Here is an 8366-nt window from a genome sequence, read left to right as displayed (position 1 = left end):
GGGTTCTCGGCTCCTTTTCTATCAACAATATGTAAATCAAATTCTTGAAGCAAGAGAACCCATCTAATAAGTCTAGGTTTAGCATCTTTCTTTTCCATAAGATATTTAATAGCAGCATGATCAGTGTGAATAGTTACTTTAGAATCAACAATATAGGGTCTAAACTTATCACAAGCAAATACAATTGCTAAGAATTCTTTTTTCAGTAGTAGCATAATTTCTTTGAGCATTGTCTAGAGTTTTACTAGCATATTGAATAACATTTAGTTTCTTATCAACTCTTTGTCCTAGAACAACACCTACAGCATAATCACTAGCATCACACATAATTTCAAAGGGTAAATTCCAATCAGGTGGCTGAACAATAGGTGCAGAGATCAATGCTTTCTTAAGTATTTCAAATGATTCTACGCAATCATCATCAAAAACAAATGGTATATCTTTTTGTAATAAATTAGTCAGAGGCCGAGAAATTTTTGAGAAGTCCTTAATGAACCTCCTATAAAAACCGGCATGACCAAGGAAACTTCTTATACCTTTGATGTCCTTGGGACATGGCATCTTTTAAATAGCATCAAACTTGGCTTTATCAACTTCAATACCTCTTTCACAAACTTTATGCCCCAAGACAATACCTTCATTAACCATAAAGTGGCACTTTTCCCAATTCAAGACAAGATTAGTTTCTTCACATCTCTGCAAAACTCGATCAAGGTTGCTCAAGCAATCATCAAAAGAAGATCCATAGACGAAAAAGTCGTCCATGAAAACCTCATAAATCTTTTCACAAAAGTCAGAGAATATAGCCATCATGCATCTTTGAAAGGTAGCAGGTGCATTGCATACACCAAAAGGCATACGTCTATAAGCAAAAGTACCAAAAGGGCATGTAAAAGTAGTCTTTGATTGATCTTTGGCTGATACGGGTATTTGAGAGAAGCCAGAATAACCATCTAGAAAGCAAAAATGTGTATGTTTGGATAATCTTTCTAGCATTTGATCGATAAAAGGTAAGGGGTAAGGATCCTTTTTAGCAGCCTTATTTAATTTGCGGAAATCAATTACCATCCTATAACCAGTAATAATTCTTTGAGGAATCAATTCATCTTTATCATTAGGAACAACAGTAATACCTCCCTTCTTAGGGACACAATGGACAGGACTTACCCACTGACTATCAGCAACAGGGTAAATTATACCTGCCTCAAGGAGCTTTAGTATCTCCTTTCTTACCACTTCTTTCATTTTAGGATTCAGACGGCGTTGATGATCACGAACTGGTTTAGCATTGAGGGAGTCCTGGATTAGGGGGTCTCCGTACAGCCGGACTATATCCATTGACCGGACTGTTGGACTATGAAGATACAAGATTAAAGACTTCGTCTTGTGTCCGGATGGGACTCTACTTGGCGTGGAAGGCAAGCTAGGCAGTACGGATATGGATATCTCCTCCTTTGTAACCGACCTTGTGTAACCCTAACCCCTTCCGGTGTCTATATAAACCGGAGGGTTTTCGTCCGTAGGACAACATTCAATCATACCATAGGCTAGCTTCTAGGGTTTAGCCTCTCCAAACCTGGGTAAAACATCGTGTCCCCTGCCTCCTGTTACCATCCGCCTTAGACGCACAGTTCGGGACCCCCCTACTCGAGATCCGCCGGTTTTGACACCGACATTGGTGCTTCCATTGAGAGTTCCTCTATGTAGTCGCCGTTAGGCTTGATGGCTCCTATGATCATCAATGGCGATGCAGTACAGGGTGAGACTTTTCTCCTCGGACAGATCTTTGTGTTCGGCGGCTTCGCACTGCGGGCCAACTCGCTTGGCCATCTGGAGCAGATCGAAAGTTATGCCCCTGGCCACCAGGTCAGGTTCGGTAGCTTAAACTACACGGCCGATATCCGCGGAGACTTGATCTTCGACGAATTCGATCCCCTGCCTTGTGCGCCACGCGGTCGCGATGAGTACGATTTAGCTCTAGCATCGGACAGTGTTCAAGAAATCGCACCGGCAGCCGCTCCGACCCCTAATTCAGAGCCAGTTGCGCCATCCATGGACGGGTGGATTATTGGGGAACGTAGTAATTTCAAAATTTCCTACGCACACGCAAGATCATGGTGATGCATAGCAACGAGAGGGGAGAGTGTTGTCCACGTACCCTCGTAGACCGAAAGCGGAAGCGTTAGCACAACGCGGTTGTTGTAGTCGTACGTCTTCACGATCCGACCGATCAAGTACCGAACGCACGGCACGAGTTCTGCACACGTTCAACTCGATGACGTCCCTCGAACTCCGATCCAGCCGAGTGTTGAGGGAGAGTTTCGTCAGTACGACGGCGTGGTGACGATGATGATATTCTACCGACGCAGGGCTTCGCCTAAGCACCACTATGATATGATCGAGGTGGATTATGGTGGAGGGGGGCACCACACACGGCTAAGAGATCAAGAGATCAATTGTTGTGTCTTTGGGGTGCCCCCTGCCCCGTATATAAAGGAGTGGAGGGGGGAGGGCCAGCCCTCTCTATGGCGTGCCCTAGGGGAGTCCTACTCCCACCGGGAGTAGGATTCCCCCTTTCCTAGTAGAACTAGGAGCCCTTCCAAGTAGTAGGAGTAGGAGGGAAGGAAAGGGAAGGGAAAAGGAGAAGGAAGGAAGGGGGCGGCCCCCCTCCCTAGTCCAATTCGGACCAGCCCATGGGGAGGGGTGCGGCCACCCTTTCAGGCCTTTCTTTCCTTTCCCGTATGGCCCATTAAGGCCCAATACGAATTCCCGTAACTCCCTGGTACTCCCGAAAATACCCGAATCACTCGGAACCTTTCCGATGTCCGGATATAGTCGTCCAATATATCGATTTTTACGTCTTGACCATTTCGAGACTCCTCGTCATGTCCCAGATCTCATCCGGGACTCCGAACTCCTTCGGTACATCAAAACACATAAACTCATAATATAACCGTCATCGAACTTTAAGCGTGCGGACCCTACAGGTTCGAGAACTATGTAGACATGACCGAGACACGTCTCCGGTCAATAACCAATAGCAGAACCTGGATGCTCATATTGGTTCCTACATATTCTACGAAAATCTTTATCGGTCAAACCGCATAACAACATACGTTGTTCCTGTTGGGTTTCGTAGTAATTTCAAAATTTTCCTACGCACACGCAAGATCATGGTGATGCATAGCAACGAGAGGGGGAGAGTGTGATCTACGTACCCTTGTAGATCGACAACAGAAGCGTTAACTTGGTTGATGTAGTCGTACGTCTTCACGGCCCGACCGATCAAGCACCGAAACTATGGCACCTCCGAGTTCTAGCACACGTTCAGCTCGATGACGATCCCCGGACTCCGATCCAGCAAAGTGTCGGGGAAGAGTTCCGTCAGCACGACGGCGTGGTGACGATCGTGATGTACTACTGTCGCAGGGCTTCGCCTAAGCACCGCTACAATACTATCGAGGACTATGGTGGAAGGGGGCACCGCACACGGCTAAGAATATGATCACGTGGATCAACTTGTGTGTCTAGGGGGTGCCCCTACCTCCGTATATAAAGGCTCAAAGGGGGGGCTGGCCGGCCAAGAGGAGGCGCGCCAGGAGGAGTCCTACTCCCTCTAGGAGTAGGGAGTAGGACTCCCCCCCTTTCCTAGTTGGAATAGGATTCGCGGAGGGGGGAAAAGAGGAGAGAGAGGAGGAAGGGGGGTCGGCCCCCTCTCCTTGTCCTATTCGGACCAAGGGGGGGAGGGGCGCGCGGCCCATCTATGGCCACCTCTCCTCTCTTCCACTAAGGCCCACTAAGGCCCATATACCTCCCGGGGGGTTCCGGTAACCTCCCGGTAATCCAGTAAAATCCCGATTTCACCCGGAACACTTCCGATATCCAAACATAGGCTTCCAATATATCAATCTTTATGTCTCGACCATTTCAAGACTCCTCGTCATGTCCGTGATCACATCCGGGACTCCAAACAACCTTCGGTACATCAAAACGCATAAACTCATAATATAACTGTCATCGAAACCTTAAGCGTGCGGACCCTACGGGTTCGAGAACAATGTAGACATGACCGAGACACGTCTCCGGTCAATAACCAATAGCGGGACCTGGATGCCCATATTGGTTCCTACATATTCTATGAAGATCTTTTATCGGTCAGACCGCATAACAACATACGTTGTTCCCTTTGTCATCGGTATGTTACTTGCCCGAGATTCGATCGTCGGTATCCTATACCTAGTTCAATCTCGTTACCGGCAAGTCTCTTTACTCGTTCTGTAATACATCATCCCGCAACTAACTCATTAGTTGCAATGCTTGCAAGGCTTAAGTGATGTGTATTACCGAGAGGGCCCAGAGATACCTCTCCGACAATCGGAGTGACAAATCCTAATCTCGAAATACGCCAACCCAACATGTACCTTTGGAGACACCTGTAGAGCTCCTTTATAATCACCCAGTTACGTTGTGACGTTTGGTAGCACACAAAGTGTTCCTCTGGCAAACAGGAGTTGCATAATCTCATAGTCATAGGAACATGTATAAGTCATGAAGAAAGCAATAGCAACATACTAAACGATCGGGTGCTAAGCTAATGGAATGGGTCATGTCAATCAGATCATTCAACTAATGATGTGATCCCGTTAATCAAATAACAACTCTTTGTCCATGGTTAGTAAACATAACCATCTTTGATTAACGAGCTAGTCAAGTAGAGGCATACTAGTGACACTCTGTTTGTCTATGTATTCACACATGTATTATGTTTCCGGTTAATACAATTCTAGCATGAATAATAAACTTTTATCATGATATAAGGAAATAAATAATAACTTTATTATTGCCTCTAGGGCATATTTCCTTCAGTCTCCCACTTGCACTAGAGTCAATAATCTAGATTACAGATTAATGATTCTAACACCCATGGAGCCTTGGTGCTGATCATGTTTTGCTCGTGGAAGAGGCTTAGTCAACGGGTCTGCAACATTCAGATCCGTATGTATCTTGCAAATCTCTATGTCTCCCACCTGGACTAGATCCCGGATGGAATTGAAGCGTCTCTTGATGTGCTTGGTTCTCTTGTGAAATCTGGATTCCTTCGCCAAGGCAATTGCACCAGTATTGTCACAAAAAAAATTCCATTGGACCCGATGCACTAGGTATGACACCTAGATCGGATATGAACTCCTTCATCCAGACTCCTTCATTCGCTGCTTCCGAAGCAGCTATGTATTCCGCTTCACACGTAGATCCCGCCACGACGCTTTGTTTAGAACTGCACCAACTGACAGCTCCACCATTTAATGTAAACACGTATCCGGTTTGCGATTTAGAATCGTCCGGATCAGTGTCAAAGCTTGCATCAACGTAACCGTTTACGATGAGCTCTTTGTCACCTCCATATACGAGAAACATATCCTTAGTCCTTTTCAGGTACTGCAGGATGTTCTTGACCACTGTCCAGTGATCCACTCCTGGATTACTTTGGTACCTCCCTGCTAGACTTATAGCAAGGCACACATCAGGTCTGGTACACAGCATTGCATACATGATAGAGCCTATGGCTGAAGCATAGGGAACATCTTTCATTTTCTCTCTATCTTCTGCAGTGGTCGGGCATTGAGTCTGACTCAACTTCACACCTTGTAACACAGGCAAGAACCCTTTCTTTGCTTGATCCATTTTTAACTTCTTCAAAATCTTGTCAAGGTATGTGCTTTGTGAAAGTTCCAATTAAACGTCTTGATCTATCTCTATAGATCTTTATGCCTAATATGTAAGCAGCTTCACCGAGGTCTTTCATTGAAAAACTCTTATTCAAGTATCCCTTTATGCTATCCAGAAATTCTATATCATTTCCAATCAGTAATATGTCATCCACATATAATATCAGAAATGCTATAGAGCTCCCACTCACTTTCTTGTAAATACAGGCTTCTCCAAAAGTCTGTATAAAAGCAAATGCTTTGATCACACTATCAAAGCGTTTATTCCAACTCCGAGAGGCTTGCACCAGTCCATAAATGGATCGCTGGAGCTTGCACACTTTGTTAGCTCCCTTTGGATCGACAAAACCTTCGGTTGCATCATATACAACTCTTCTTCCAGAAATCCATTCAGGAATGCAGTTTTGACATCCATCTGCCAAATTTCATAATCATAAAATGCGGCAATTGCTAACATGATTCGGACAGACTTAAGCATCGCTACGGGTGAGAAGGTCTCATCGTAGTCAACCCCTTGAACTTGCCGAAACCCTTTTGCGACAAGTCGAGCTTTGTAGACAGTAATATTACCGTCAGCGTCAGTCTTCTTCTTGAAGATCCATTTATTCTCAATTGCTTGCCGATCATTGGGCAAGTCAACCAAAGTCCATACTTTGTTCTCATACATGGATCCCATTTCAGATTTCATGGCTTCAAGCCATTTTGCGCTGGGCTCACCATCGCTTCTTCATAGTTCGTAGGTTCATCATGATCTAGTAGCATGACTTCCAGAACAGGATTACCGTACCACTCTGGTGCGGATCTCACTCTGGTTGATCTACGAGGTTCAGTAGTATCTTGTTCTGAAGTTTCATCATCTTTATCATTAGCTTCCTCACTAATTGGTGTAGGTGTCTCAAAAACAGGTTTCTGTGATGTACTACTTTCCAATAAGGGAGCAGGTACAGTTACCTCATCAAGTTCTACTTTCCTCCCACTCACTTCTTTCGAGAGAAACTCCTTCTCCAGAAAGTTTCCGAACTTAGCAACAAAAGTCTTGCCTTCGGATCTGTGATAGAAGGTGTATCCAATAGTCTCCTTTGGATATCCTATGAAGACACATTTCTCCGATTTGGGTTTGAGCTTATCAGGTTGAAGCTTTTTCACATAAGCATCGCAGCCCCAAACTTTCAGAAACGACAACTTTGGTTTCTTGCCAAACCATAGTTCATAAGGCGTCGTCTCAACGGATTTTGATGGTGCCCTATTTAACGTGAATGCGGCCGTCTCTAAAGCATAACCCCAAAACGATAGCGGTAAATCAGTAAGAGACATCATAGATCGCACCATATCTAGTAAAGTACGATTACGACGTTCGGACACACCATTACGCTGTGGTGTTCCGGGTGGCGTGAGTTGCGAAACTATTCCGCATTGTTTCAAATGTACACCAAACTCGTAACTCAAATATTCTCCTCCACGATCAGATCGTAGAAACTTTATTTTTTTGTTACAATGATTTTCAACTTCACTCTGAAATTCTTTGAACTTTCCAAACGTTTCAGACTTATGTTTCATTAAGTAGATATACCCATATCTGCTTAAGTCATCTGTGAAGGTGAGAAAATAACGATATCCGCCACGAGCCTCAATATTCATCGGACCACATACATCTGTATGTATGATTTCCAACAAATCTGTTGCTCTCTCCATAGTACCGGAGAACGGCGTTTTAGTCATCTTGCCCATGAGGCACGGTTCGCAAGTACCAAGTGATTCATAATCAAGCGGTTCCAAAAGTCCATCAGTATGGAGTTTCTTCATGCGCTTTACACCGATATGACCTAAACGGCAGTGCCACAAATAGGTTGCACTATCATTATCAACTCTGCATCTTTTGGCTTCAACATTATGAATATGTGTGTTACTACTATCGAGATTCAATAAGAATAGACCACTCTTCAAGGGTGCATGACCATAAAAGATATTACTCATATAAATAGAACAACCATTATTCTCTGATTTAAATGAATAACCGTCTCGCATCAAACAAGATCCAGATATAATGTTCATGCTTAACGCTGGCACCAAATAACAATTATTTAGGTCTAATATTAATCCCGAAGGTAGATGTAGAGGTAGCGTGCCGACCGCGATCACATCGACTTTGGAACCGTTTCCCACGCGCATCGTCACCTCGTCCTTAGCCAATCTTCGCTTAATTCATAGTCCCTGTTTCGAGTTGCAAATATTAGCAACAGAACTAGTATCAAATACCCAGGTGCTACTGCGAGCATTAGTAAGGTACACATCAATAACATGTATATCACATATACCTTTGTTCACCTTGCCATCCTTCTTATCCGCCAAATACTTGGGGCAGTTCCACTTCCAGTGACCAGTCTGCTTGCAGTAGAAGCACTCAGTTTCAGGCTTAGGTCCAGACTTGGGTTTCTTCTCTTGAGCAGCAACTTGCTTGCTGTTCTTCTTGAAGTTCCCCTTCTTCTTCCCTTTGCCCTTTTTCTTGAAACTAGTGGTCTTGTTGACCATCAAAACTTGATGCTCCTTTTTGATTTCTACCTCCACAGCTTTCAGCATTGCAAAGAGCTCGGGAATAGTCTTATTCATCCCTTGCATATTATAGTTCATCACGAAGCTCTT

This window comes from Triticum urartu, chromosome 2A (assembly GCF_056163025.1).
Source record: "Triticum urartu cultivar PI428250 chromosome 2A, HENAU_Tu73, whole genome shotgun sequence".
Taxonomy (NCBI): domain Eukaryota; kingdom Viridiplantae; phylum Streptophyta; class Magnoliopsida; order Poales; family Poaceae; genus Triticum; species Triticum urartu.
Note: the sequence above shows the minus strand (reverse complement) of the source record.